Raw genomic sequence first — 14,885 nt, 5'->3', positions numbered from 1 at the left:
GGAATATTGACTCAATCTGATGGTTTTGCTGTCACAGAGTACATCATCCTAAAACTAGTAAAGTGACATATCTTATATTATGTCCTCCACTTTCTCTCCACTGATACATATGCCGCAGGCAAAAGAGGACAAGTGTGACCTGCATTTTGTACTACTACTGCAGCGACTGTTTTTTTTTCTCTTACGGTACCACGTCTGTTGCCAGTGCCACTTTCTCTTTTAAGATACATTTTGGACTGAAGTATTAAATTTACATAATTTCCCCAAAATTTTTTATCACACTTAGCCAACCCTGTAAAAATATGGAATCAAGCAGAAATGTTAGGCAAGTTTCATGTGACGGACAAAAAGGGGAAGGCTAATGCAACACCAGCCTATCCGTAATGTCAGTGTTTTATGTTTCTCCAATTTGACAATTTAAACAGGTGTGTCAAAACAAGACTGCACACTTAAAGGGAATCTGTCAGCAGGTTTTTGCTACCTCATCTGAGAGCAGCCTGATGTAGGGAAAGAGAAGCTGAATCCAATGATGTATCACTTAGATTACTAGGTGCAGGAGTTCTGACACAATGAATGTTTTTAGATTTAGAATGAAGCAGAGCTGAGAAAGATAACCCCGTCCACACCAGGCTCTCTGTGTACAAAGTCCATAGACTGTGAGGTGCTTATCACAGGAGGAGGGGCATTGCCAGACTGGTGTAGTCTGTACTCTTAGTGATAAATCCTTCATAGTTTCTAAACAACGGTATGTACTTTGACAAGTCACACATCCCTTAATTCGGCATTTCAGCCTCTATCTCCTGCTGTCTTCAGATTACATAGCAAAAACCTGCTGACAGATTCCCTTTAAATGTCTCGATTTATTATAATAATTTGCAGATTTTTCCTTAGAGCCCAAAAAGGACAACTTAAAGGCATTGTCCCACAAACAAAAGTTCATTTTATTCAATGGCTGTGTCTGACAGTGCAGGAACATGGTCTGATCATACCACAGCTCCTGGGCAGGGGAGGAGGCAAAAGAGTATGCAGACATTTCAGCAGGGGATCACAGCTGATTCTTTCTTTGAAGTAAAATATTATTTAAAAACAGGCAGGGAAATATTTTACCTCACAGAAATAATCATTTGCGATGACATTCTTAAATGTCTGTATACTCTTTTGCTTCCTCCCTTGCCCATGAGCTGTGGTATGTTCAGTCCATGTTCCGTACACAGTCAGACCCAGAAAATGATTAAAATTAACTTTTTTTCGTGGGAAAAAATCCTTTCACAATAAATTCTGGGAGGTAGAAATTTGGCTTACAAATGTTGCAACAGCCCACAATATACTTGTGGTGTGCATAGTTGACAAATTCAAATATTAAAAGAGGTAAAGTAAAACGTGGTTTATTATCTTTTTTTTTAAATACTATTACCCCCCAATAAAAAAAAATGCAACCAAGAATGCTAAGCTGGTTTGTAGAATAGAAAGCAACTTGGAAAGGGAAGAAACTTGCAGAAACATTCGGCAGTATTGTTGTGGCACATATGCTTAGTGTACTAGTAAAACAGTTAAACCAAAAAATAACTTTTTCTGTATTTTTTTATATATATTGTTTAATTTCCCCTCATTAACAAAAACTTCATTATACAGGTTTGTGATGATAGAGTGACTGCAGTCTATGTGAATGCAAACTTTTAAATTCTGACAGTGTGCGAGAGTGGGTGATCAAGTGACCGCAAGAATGCTATATGCATACTTCTGGCCACCTTCCAACTAGACATGGGCTTTCTCGCTCAATTCACTTGTTTAGAGAGAGGCAGTGCACGTCTAGTGACTGCAGATTTTTGTCCAAACCTGGACAACCCCTTTAAATCTAAAAAACTATTTTGTTATGTACTGCATGGAAAGTAAGTTGCAGCAACAACAGTATTGTTGTGGCATGTACACTTGTTAAATTGGTCTTGTAAAACCTTTTTTGTATTTTATTTATTTTTAAATTATCCCTCGATTGACTAAAAATGTCATATAACTCTAAAATGCTATGTTGTTAATTAGCTACATGTAGATCTTGAAACGAACATGTGGCAACAGCATGCCACATGGTCAATGATGTAAAAATAGATAGCATTCCCAGGCCATTACTAAAAAGGTCGGTAGAAGAAAAGCTAGGAAGACTCACATTCTAAAACTAAACACCCCCAACAAGGTGCGATATTTGGGTGCCATGTGTGGGTATAATATTGGTCTATCATCACAGGGAGCTATGCAAAAATAGTATTTATTCTTTATAACATGTATATTTTGTGAGGTAGAAAGTAGCATTTACATTTCGGAATGTGGAGATTGTTGTTTTGAAAAAATGATGGCTTGTCCATCTCATAAGCCAGGAAGAACACTTTCACTGACACACAAGCCTTGGTTTCAGGATTTGTAATCAGTAGCATAATAAGGATAGAGTGGTGTTAGACTGTCTTACTAGTTTGCATACTGTGAATATTAAAAAACAACAACATTTTAATGGTTTCATGGCTGCAGTGTATCATAGATTAATCACAATCCCACTGACTCTGTAGGTCCTGAACTTTCCTATCACTTGAATCTTTGTATTATTATTCACAGACTGACATTACCACTTCCATTATCTCTGTTCTTCTGTGCTGCAGTAGTACACCACAATCAGATATAGACATTTTTCTATCCCTATGTGGAATGAGCTGTGCTCTCTAACCTCTTCTTCCTAGGCGGTAAAATCCTTAAACTGCCACTGCTTGCCCTGCCCTCATTATTATTATTATTATTATTTATTATTATAGCGCCATTTATTCCATGGCGCTTTACATGTGAATCTGTTCTAGTTCTTGTGATAGTCCTCCCTAGACCATGTGATGTGATAGTTGCAAGACATTATTGGGAAGCCCACGCAGTGGCACCTGATGTCATTAGCCAGCTCTCCGGATGCTGCAATATCATATACGATCCTTGTGAATTGAATTGCTAATTGATCGGAGACCTGCAATGCTCAGGAAATTCAACTTAAAATCGATTCGCAGAGGAACCATCTGCTCATCTCTAGTCGATACTGCTCGAGATGCTCAGCGCTCGCCAAGTATTTCCAGGTTGCTTGGGCGGGAACTTGGGTTCCCTCCCTGCATGATTGGCGCTCTTTAGAGAGCCAATGAACATGCAGGGATTGCCTGCCATGCACTGCAATGCCTTAGCCATGTTGGTTGTGGGCATTACAGTGATTGGCTGCCCGCACAGCGTCATCAGGTGTATATCAGACCTGGCGCCGCCATGCTCGTCACAGTCACTCCGGATCAGACAGTGTAGGGAGAGCTGCTGCTGCGTCAGGGAGAGATTTGCTTGTGTATTAGGTAGTGTAGGGAGAAAAACTGTACATTACGCAAATCCATCTTAACAAACAGTTCTTGTGAGTACTAATCCATCTGCATAGATATCATGTAGGCAGGGTATATAGGCAGGCAGTGTATATAGCAGACTGCAATGCATATAGCACAGGAGGCTCCATTCCAATTCTGCCTTCTGCTGCTGTTAGATATTTCTATACAAAGGCCCAGGTCTCAGGGGCCAGGAATACTTTTCTTTAGATCTTAAACCTCATTATTTGCTTAAAAAGCAATCCAGAGAACACAGTTTTTCTGCGCCATTTGCTTGTTGGCACTGCAGAATACAGCCAGCGTGTAGCGATGCCCAAATATTTGAGCAGCCACGGTCACACGAAGGCGACGGTGGGAAAGTGTCACAAGAGGTGGATGATGATGAGACACAATTGGCAGAAAGTCAGGAGGAGGACCAGGGTGCAGAAGTGGAAGACGAGGTGGTGGATGATATAGTAACTGGCCCAACCTGGCAGGAGGACATGCAGAGCAAGGACAGCAGCACACGGGGGAGGGAGGCAGAGCACCCCAACAGGCAGGAAGAAGCAGTGTGGTGGCCGCAGACAGAAGGCAGGCAACCGTTACCCGTAACACCAACACGAAGGAAGTTGCCAGTACAACTGTTAGGTGTTCCTGAGTCTGGTTGTTTCTTAAAGACTCTGCCGATAACCCCAAAAAGGCCATTTGCACAAACTGCCAGGCCAGCATCAGCAGGGGTGGCAAAACGACCAGCCTGACCACCACCAGCATGATCAGGCACATGGCAGCAAAGCACCCGACTCTGTGGGCCGAACCCCAGGGTCCAGGAACAGTGTCTGCGGGTGGCACCATTTCTTCTTCCGCTGTTATGCATGCAAGCCAATCCCCTGTCCATGGTGCATGCGAAGATGACTCCTGCCCTACACCTGTCGTTGCACACTCTCAAGTAGCAGCATCAGGAAGCACTTCCATGTCCTTGTCCCAGCGAAGTGTTCAGTTGTCCATACCCCAGTCCTTGGAAAGCAAGCGCAAATATGCAGCCAATGCCCCACAGGCCACACTACTAAATTCTCACATTTCACGACTGCTTGAGCTCGAAATGTAGCCTTTTAGGCTCGTGGAGACAGAAGCATTCCGCAACCTGATGGTGGCGGCCATCCATCGATGCTCGGTTCCCAGCCGCCACTATTTCTCACGGCGTGCCGTCCCCGCATTACACAAGCACGTGTCCCATAACATTAGCCATGCTCTCAACAACGCAGTTACTGGTAAAGTCCACCTAACCACGGACACGTGGACAAGTGCTTGTCGGCAGGGACGGTATATCTCGCTGACGGCACACTGGGTTAACATAGTGGAAGCCGGGACCCAGTCGGACCTTGGGACGCAACACGTCCTTCCGATGCCAAGGATTGCGGGCCCTAGGTCAATCAAGGTTGCCCCCACGGTCTACAGCTCCTGCACCTCATCCTCCTCAGCCTCCTCCTCCTCTTCAGCCTCTATCTCTGAAATGACCACATCAGTCACAAGCTGGATGCACTGCAGCACTGCCTCGGCCAAGCGGCAACAGGCTGTGCTGAAGCTAATATGTTTAGGTGACAAACCGCACAATGCTGAAGAGTTGAGGACTGCTCTGAAAGAGCAGGAAGATCTGTGGCTCACACCGCTGAACCTACAGCCAAGCATGGTCGTGTGTGACAATGGCCGGAACCTGGTGGCGGCTCTGAGGCGAGGCGCGCTCACACACGTACCATTCCTGGCCCTAGTTGTTCAGCGATTTCTCAAATCGTACACGGAGCTGCCGGAACTGCTTGTTAAAGTACGCCGCCTGTGTGCCCATTTTAGAAAGTCAGCTACAGCTTCCGCCGCCCTTGCAGTGTTTCAGCAGCGTTTGCAGCTTCCGGCTCACAGACTGGTGTGTGATGTCCCCACGCGTTGGAACTCTACACTGCAGATGTTGGGAAGGATTTGTGAGCAGACGTGGGCAGTTGTTGAGTACCAGCATCAACAAGGCCGTCGGTATTCAGTTCAGACTCCACACATAAGACCTCAGGAGTGGACATGGATGTCAGACATATGTACTATCCTTCAAAACTTTGAGGACTCCACCAAGATGGTGAGCGGCGATGACGCCATAATTAGCATCACCATCCCGCTTCTCTGTCTTCTTAAATGCTCTCTGCTCACAATCAAAGAGGATGCATTGCAGGTGGAGCATGATGAGATGGAGCAAGGAACCATACAGGGTGATTACACACATCCCAGCCTCATCTCATCCCAACGTGGATTGGGTGACAATGAGGAGGAAGGACAGGAGCTAGTTTCATGCACTATAGAAGGTACTACCTGCACAGCTGTCATACCGTCTGTTTAGCGTGGATGGCCAGAGGACGGAGAGGAGGAGAGCATGGTCAGTCATCCTCTTGATGAGGACACGGAAGTCTTGTCTGTTAGTAGTTTGGCATGCATGGCTGAGTTTATGCTACGCTGCCTTTCCCATGACCCTCGTGTTCTGAAAAATTTAGGTGACAGTCATTACTGGTTGGTGACACTTCTAGACCCATGCTATAAGGAGAACTTTATATCTCTTATTCCTGAGGCGGACAGGTCTACAAAAATGGAGCTGTACCAGAAGGCCCTTGTTGCGGAACTATTAAAAAAATTCCCATCTGAAAACGCTGGCGGCAGAGGGCACACTTCGTTGGACAACCAAGGAGTACAGGCGAGAGAGACACAACTTCAATCCAGCAGAGGCAGGGGAACACTGTCAAAGTTCTGGGAGAGTTTTCTCAGACCCTCTCATCGCACAGGCCCTGACGCGCGGGGTACTCTCACAAGGAGTGCAAAGTTTGGGGAAATGCTGAGGGAGTACCTTGCCGACCATACCAACATCCTCCGTGATTCCGCTGTGCATTATAATTATTGGGTATCCAAGCTGAATACATGGAATGAACTGGCTCTCTATGCCTTGGAGGTCCTGGCCTGCGTTTTATCAGAGCGGGTTTTTAGTGCTGCTGCTGGAATTATAACTGATAAGCGCATCCGCTTGTCAACTGAAAATGCTGACAGACTGACTCTTATAAAAATGAACAAGGACTGGATTGGGCCAGACTTCTCAACACCACCGAATGATAGCAGCATAACATAAACTCAAATCCAGTGTCTTTTCTTGGGAGGTGTATTCCTATGCAACTTTTCACACCCACACATGGGTATACGCTTCCTGATTTTGGCTATTTGCTCTTGTCCTCCTCCTTCTCCTCATCCTCCACCACCATATCACCAGGGTGACCGTGGTCCGTGAGGCAACACCCACATAATTTTTTTAAAGGGTGTTCATGGTGCACGTAAAAAAAAAATTTATACAGTATGTTCATGTATACCCCTCAGGGGTAAATGTTTGTCAGCCCATACACTTAGTGCATGGGCATTACAAGTATAGGACGCCTGCTCCTTTCTAATGGGAACATTTTTTTATGAGGCCCTCCTCCACGTCTCTTCCAAGGGGCATTGAAGTGCCTCCAAATTTTTGGCAGCCCTTGCATTCACCGCATAAGCCAACACTATGGAAGACTCTCTCCTTTCCAATCGGAATTTGTCATTACTGTGGCCCTGCTCTATGTGTCTTTAAATTTTTAGTGGGGTTTTTCCTAAAATTGGTCAGCCGTTGGACTCACTGCATACCCTATAACTGTATAGCAGACCCTCTCCTTTCTAATGGGAACATGTCGTTCTTGTTACTGTGGCCCTGCTCTGTGTGTCTTTAAATTCTTAGTGGGGTTTTTCCTAAAATTGGTCAGCCGTTGGACTCACTGCATACCCTATAACTGTATAGCAGACTCTCTCCTTTCTTATGGGAATTTGTCGTACTTGTTACTGTGGCCCTGCTCTGTGTATCTTGAAATTCTTAGTGGGGTTGTTCCTAAAATTGGTCAGCCATTGGACTCACTGCATACACTATAACTGTATAGCAGACTCTATCCTTTCTAATGGGAATTTGTCATTACTGTGGCCCTGCTCTATGTGTCTTTAAATTCTTAGTGGGGTTTTTCCCAAATTTTGGCAGTCCTTGCAGTTACAGCATGGGCATTACCACTATAGGAAACCCGCTCCTTTATAATGGGAACATTTTTTTTACTGAGACCCTCCTCTATGTCTCTTCAAAGGGGTATTGGGTTGCATCCAAATTTTTGGCAGCCCTTGCAGTCACTGGATATGCAATAACAGTATAGGAGACCCACTTGTTAATAATGGGAACAACAAAGCATAGCTGGCTGAACATACAGCCAGGCATGGTCGTGTGTGACAATGGGCGGAACATGGTGACGGAGAAATGACAGCCAGAGTAGATACGGTTTCCCTCTATGCCTGTACTTTCACCGTACTAAATACAACTCTCAGCAAAAAAAGTTGTGGACTGGCTCCATTCCGTCCCTGGCCACATTCACCTGTCCACGTGTTTGTGGTTAGGTGGACCTTCCCAGAAAGTGCACTGGGGAGGGCATGGGTAATGTTGTGGGACCCGTGTTTGTGGAAGGTGGAGGCGACACCGGGAGAAACAGTGGCGGCTGCGGACCGAGTATGGACACCCAGCCGCCACCGGCATGAGGTTGTGAAAAGCTTCCACCTCCACGAGCTTAAAAGGCCATATTTCAAGTGCAAGCAGCTGCCCAGAAATCTGGCAGTTTAGTGTTGCAGCCTGTGGGTGAGTGGGTGGCTGGCTGCATACTTGCACTTGCATTCCAAGTAACAGAAAACTAAGCAGATGGTGGCCTCTATCATCATCATGGCCTCACCTCAGCACTTTGAACTCTCCTGAAGGAGAAGCCAGGGCCCGCCGGAGGAGTCTCCGGTTCTCTGGTGGGCCCGTTCAACCCTGCTGAGAAGCAGCCCTGGCTAAGAAAAGTGTGGCGGAAGGTTCCCGGACACTCTATGGCTGCTATTATAATGTGGATCGGCCATGCTTATGCATGTTATTTCTTAAACCGCATTACAGATCAGGCCATTGTCCAACTCTGTATTCAAGAAATTAAATGCGCAAAGAAAGATGTGTGTGTATCAAAGCACCACCGACAAGTGCGAGTTCATGTTGGACGGGCTGCCATTGCTTCTGCAACAAGCTGCATTAGAGGACTTCCTGAGAGAAATGACACGCAGGGTACATACGGTTTCCTGCTATGCCAGTACTTTCACTGAGCTAAATACAACTCTCAGCAAAAAAAGTTGTGGACTGGCTCCGTTCCGTCCCTGGCCACATTCACCTGTCCACGTGTTTGTGGTTAGGTGGTCCTTCCCAGTAAGTGCACTGGGGAAGGCACGGGTAATGTTGTAGGACCCGTGCTTGTGGAAGGCGGAGGCGACCCCAGGAGAAACAGTGGCGGCTGGGGACCGAGTATGGACACCCGGCCGCCGCCGGCATGAGGTTATGAAAAGCTTCCGCCTCCACGAGCCTAAAAGGCTAAATGTGCAAGCAGCTGTCAAAAATTTGGCAGTATAGTATTGCAGCTTGTGGGTGGGTGGGTGGCTGGCAGCATACTTGCGCTTGCTTTCCAACCCTGCACTGGGACAAGGATGTGGACGGTGATTGTTGCAAGTCTGCAACGACAGGTGCATGGCGGGAGGCATCTTCACATCCGCCAAGGATCACTTATGATGGGCACACAATATTAGGCAGTGACCTGGGAGTCAGAAATGCTTCCAGAGGTCTTCCCCATGCTTCTCCCATGTCTTTTCAGCACTGTATGCATGTGTCTGATGTGTCACACACCACATGGCCAGATAAGGTTGTAAAATGTTAAAATGACATTTCCCAATAAATGCATTTGTCTTTGTTGAAAGCAATGCAAACGTGCAAAAATGCATCAAAAACGCTACGTGTGAACATAGCCCAATATGTGGAGGATTATTTTTATTTTTGGTTATTTTGCTTTATATACATTGCACATGTTATGGAAAGGATGTTCCTTAACATATTTGTTACGGATCCGGGTGGTGGAACCTCTGTGCCGCGGTGCAAATAGGGACCATAGGGGTGAAACTAGTTATCAACTCGGACTGACCAAGGTCGCACAATCGACTCCGTGAACCAGGGAAGGACCGAGCAGAGGGACCAGGTGCTACTCTGGGCCTGTCCTTGTATGAGAGCAGGTGACTCCCACGGGTAACTGGCAGGGGCCTCCGGGTAGACACGGCAGGTAACTGGCAGGAGCCTCCAGGTAGGCTGACAGATAGGCACGGCAGGTAACTGGTACGTTCTCTGGGTAGGCAGGCAAGCCAGGCCCATAGACAGACTGGCGGGTTTGGATCGTAGGCATACCATCGGGCTGGAGAGTACACTTGGCTGGCAGAGACAGGTAGTCAGGCTGGCGGACAGGACTGGTAGGCAGGCTGGCGGACTGGACTGGTAGTCAGACTGGCGGACTGGACTGGTAGTCAGACTGGCGGACTGGACTGGTAGTCAGTCTGGCGGACAGGACTGGTAGTCAGGCTGGTGGACTGGACTGGTAGTCAGACTAGCAGACCATTGGCTGGGGACTTCTTAGGATGGCGCGCGAGGCCCCTTTAAGAGGGAGGGAGCACGCCTGTCAGGGGGCAGAGACGCCGATACTACAATATTTCCCATGAAAATCCATTTTGGTTTCGTTTTGGTATGTTTTATTGTGAGTCCGTAAAAGTGGCGTAATACCTGTGACAATTTTGTTGACAACAGTGACCTGGGAGTCAGAAATGCTTCCAGGGGTCTTCACCATACTGTTCCTATGTCATTTGAGCACTGTTCCCATCAATTTAGGTAATTTTTAGGCCCTCTGCAGACCGCCGGGGGGAGCCTCCTGAAAAATGCTCGAGTATCCCATAAACTTACATTGGGCTCGTTGCTCGGGTCGAGCACCCGAGTATTCCAATTTGCTCTATCCGAGCAACGAGTACCCGAGCATTTTAGTGCTCGCTCATCACTAGTCGATACCCATTATTAATTTGACTTTCAAAGAACATGATGAGGTGTGTAGCTATATGAGCTGTATTGGTACCAGCTGCCCAGATACTGGTGTTTTCAAGTGGTAAATATTTGGTGGCGGTCTTTGTATCAGTTTTTGCATTGAGGCCCAGGACATGCAAGTTATGCCTTTGAAGACCACAGCCATCTTTGAAGATACATTATCTAAGAGATATCACACCCATCTGGGAACTCAGAATAAACATCTAGCTTGATCCTCTACTGCTTGTATCAGGATTATGGTAATGCTCCTGCAGATGTAGATAAAGCTCCTTATACATATGCAGAGCAGACAACCCTGATGTCCACTGTGTGCACTCCCGGCTGGAACATTGCTTCCTAGAAATACTGAGGAATTTGGAAAGCAGCATGTGTTAGGATGAGGTGCAGCAAAGACCAGCCAATCCTAATGTCAGACATATTTCCCTTCTTATGGTAATTTGCTGAGAATTTATTGTGTGAGACTATACAGTGCAAGAGCAGCTAAAATAGAATGTTATTCCCAACATCGTAAATCATGTTCTTATGTAAAACTAGTCATCCAGTTATCCCGGCACTTCCACAAGGTACATATTTATAACTGTAGACCCAAAAACTATCAAAATATAGTCACTAGACAGAAGCAATTGACGTTCTTGCACAAGTTATGAGTATCCCCCTTGTTCAAAGAGAAGCTTGTATTGCCTTTAAATATACCTTCAATTATTAATTTTATATCTGCTTCACAAAAACCTAACATTTTCTGTATTTGTTTTACCTTCCTGGGTTGACCATGAACAAAAAGTCAAATGAGGAATGACCACCAAAATCACTTCACTTTAACCTTGACCTTTTGAGTTACGATTTCGCTCCCAAATTTTTAGCTCTCCGATACTGTTTTGGCCTGACTGTTGCTTATGTTTTGCCCAGTAACTCATCTTCTAGATCATGACTCTGTCCTGGACTGATTAACTATTCTATACAGGAAGGGCTAGTTTTAGACAAAGTGTGGCCCTGGATACAAATTACAGGTTGGACCCAAAATCCAAACACATTACAGAAAGATTTAGATGCTGATTCATCAAAAAGCTTTTATGACTGAAAAATTGCAAAATTTTGCACAATGCAGACTTGCGTAAAAATGTTGCAACGTTTGACGTTTTCATGCCGGTTTGAAGCAGCTCTGCTAAGATGGGTGGAGGTGGAGAGAAGTCAGGGCTGGACAGAGTGTGGCAAAAGTTATAGAGTCAAAAGTTATAGAGTTGTAGAAAATATATGGTAAAAAAAAGTGGCAAAGGATGAGGTAGTGTAAAAGAAAAAAAAAAGTCACTGGTGGTCTAGATTAGTGAAGGTTGTTGACAAAGTTCCTGATGGTCCGTGGTGGTAAAGGTTGTGTTTAGATTTCACTCTACGGCTGTTTGCAGGGGTCCAGTTCTTGAAGGGAACTCTTGCAAAATAAAACCCGTAGCAATTGAGAACTTTAACAGCTTCTAAATGAAACATGGTCCTACGGCTGGTCTGATCCTGCTCACTTCAGGGACCACTCTAGCTAATTTCAAGAAATAAAGTAAGTTTCAAACTTTTTAACTTTTACAACTCAACTGCAACAGTATCAAGAGCACCAATGACTAATAATGATTGAATCCAGTGTGGCTAGTATTTCACAATATTACACTCCATTACATATATCCAACATATAGATGGTAATCTTACTGCTCCAGTTACTCTTTATGCATCCAAACAAATAGTGACCATCTGCTATGGTCTAGATTTGTCACACAGGATTGTATGAAGCTCAGATCGCAGGACATTAATGAAGTCTTACAAATATTTGTTCCAGATGTTGCCCTCCTTGCCACAACAGCAGCAGAAACTAAAGTGGTGTCCAAACTACAGTGGTAATGATTAACGTCGCTCAATGTACTGATAGACAGAAAGAATGACAATACAATGTGATCTGTCCCAAAAATGATTGACTCTACCCCTCTTTCAAACATTTATTTCAAAGAGTTTAGATAGGATTTGAACACCATGGTGTCACCACAACGATCCACAGGTTGTGTCTGGTATTGAAGCTCAGTTCATTTGATATAAATGGAAATAAACTGTAGTACCGCACATAAACTTTGGACAGCCATGGTGCTGTTTCCAGAAGATGTCTGGATGAAAAACATATTATTTTTCTTGCAAGCCCCTTGCACGCTTGCTCCGCATTTTCAGAGCTCCCATATAAATGAATCAAAGGAGATGGATGTGCGCTGTAAACTTTCTATACCTGATTAAGTCCAATGGGACCCCATCTCAAGATACACGTGCGATACACATTTATTGGAAATGTATGGCCTCTTTAAGGTCTGTCTTCAGTCGTATAAGATCAATGGGCTTAGTTTTCTAATCTATATATATAATCGTCTTATCCCGTCTGTCTGTCTGTCTATCTGTCTGTCTGTCCTGGAAATCCCGCGTCGCTCATTGGTCCAATCAGCGCTGCGGGATTTCTGAAAAAAGATGGCGTCCGTTAGCGGCTCATCTGCGGGACGGAGCTCAGCGGCGATGCAGCCGGGAGATGACCGGCGCGAGGCGCTCATCTCCCGGCCGGTAGCAGCGGAAGGACCTCGACCGCCGGACCCATCTGCGGAACGGAGATGTAGCCGGACGCCAGCCGCGACCAATCAGCGAGCTTGGCGCCAAATTTAAACAACGCTCTGCTGATTGGTCGCAGACGCCAGACGCGACCAATCAGCGAGATTGGCGCCAAATTTAAACAACGCTCTGCTGATTGGTCGCGGACGTCAGCTGGGACCAATCAGTGAGATTGGCGCCAAATTTAAACAACGCTCTGCTGATTGGTCGCGGATGACAGCCGACCGCGACCAATCAGCGAGATTAGCGCAAAATGTAAACAACGCTCTATTGATTGGTCGCGGCCGCCAGCCGCGACCAATCAGCGAGATTGGCGCCAAATTGAAACAACGCTCTGCTGATTGGTTGCGGCCGCCAGCCGACCACGACCAATCAGTGAGATTGGCGCCTAATTTAAACAGCGCTATGATCTCCCGATGGCAAGTGTGAATGGAGGACCGAGGAGCGGCGCCGCCGGTCGGGATGCTTCTGCTGCAAGCAGCCGCTCATCTCCCAGCTGCTCGCAGCGGAAGTACCCACACAGGCAGCGCCACTCCCCGGTCCTCACTAATCATCGATATGGGCGGCAAATTTAAACCCCGCTCTGCTGATTGGTCGCGGTGGCCGGCCCCGACCAATCAGCGATTTTGGTGGCAAATTGAAACACCGCTCTGCTGATTGGTCACTACCGCCAGCCGCGACCAATCAACAATTTTGGCGCAAAATTTAAACAACGCTCTGCTGAATGGTCGTGGACGTGACCAATCACCATTATTGGCGCCAAATTTAAATACTGCTCTGCTGATTGGTCGCGACCGCCGGCCGCAAACAATCAGCATTATTGCCGCCAAATTTAAACCCCGCTCTGCTGATGGGTCGCGTTCGCTGGCCGTGACCAATCTGCGATATAGGCGCCAAATTTTAACACCGCTTTGCTGATTGGTCGCGGTTGCCGGCCTCGACCAATCAGCGATTTTGGTGCCAAATGTAAACACCGCTCTGCTGCTTGCGCCCGGTCGGCCGTATACCTATTCTAGAATACCCGATGCGTTAGAATCGGGCCACCATCTAGTTTACTATAAGCAGGTATCCACAGAAAACACTGATGATGTAGATACACAAAAAGACTAAATTACCTATTTTTTTCCAACATTAAACCATCCTATGTGCATGCTGTATTTATTGTAATGCTGAGATATGTATATTATATATATTTAATGTATATATATATATATATATATATAAATATATATATATACAGTATATATATATATACAGTATATGTATATATATATATATATATATATATATATATATATATATATATATATATATAAACCTTTCCTGTTTTAGGTCAATTATGATTACCAGAATTTTAAGAATTTTACATTTTATTAGTATTTTGTACCATTGCCCTTAAACTGAATGACTTGGGTGAAACGTTTGGGATATCCTTCCACAAGCTTCTCACAATAGTTGGTCGGAATTTGGGCCTATTCCTCCTGACAAAACTGGTGTAACTGATCCAGGTTTGTAGGTCGCCTTGCTCGCTCCTGCCTTTTCAGCTTTGCCCATAAATTTTCCATAGGATTGAGATCAGGGCTTTGTGATGGCCACTCCAAAATATTGACTTTGTTATCTTGAAAAAAGCAATGTGGGCTAGAACTGCCTGCTGAGCGATGATCAACCCCATAGAATGACCAAGAGTAGTACTTGACTGTGGAGATAAGAAAGAGAGACAATGCTGGGGAACGCATCAGAAACTCATCAGAAACTTAATCTTAAGTCTCCATACACATTGGACTAAAGCTGGTCGAACCTGCTGATATGGAACTGCCCAGATAACCATTTGATCAGTCAGTTAAATCATTTGCCGCACCCTCACATACATGTAAGTCATAGGCAGGATGTGGGAGTAAAGAGCTGAGATC

This window comes from Phyllobates terribilis, unplaced genomic scaffold, assembly GCF_046119375.1.
Source record: "Phyllobates terribilis strain yellow unplaced genomic scaffold, ASM4611937v1 Scaffold_11__3_contigs__length_659146591, whole genome shotgun sequence".
Taxonomy (NCBI): Eukaryota; Metazoa; Chordata; class Amphibia; order Anura; family Dendrobatidae; genus Phyllobates; species Phyllobates terribilis.
This window is presented reverse-complemented; position numbering follows the sequence as displayed.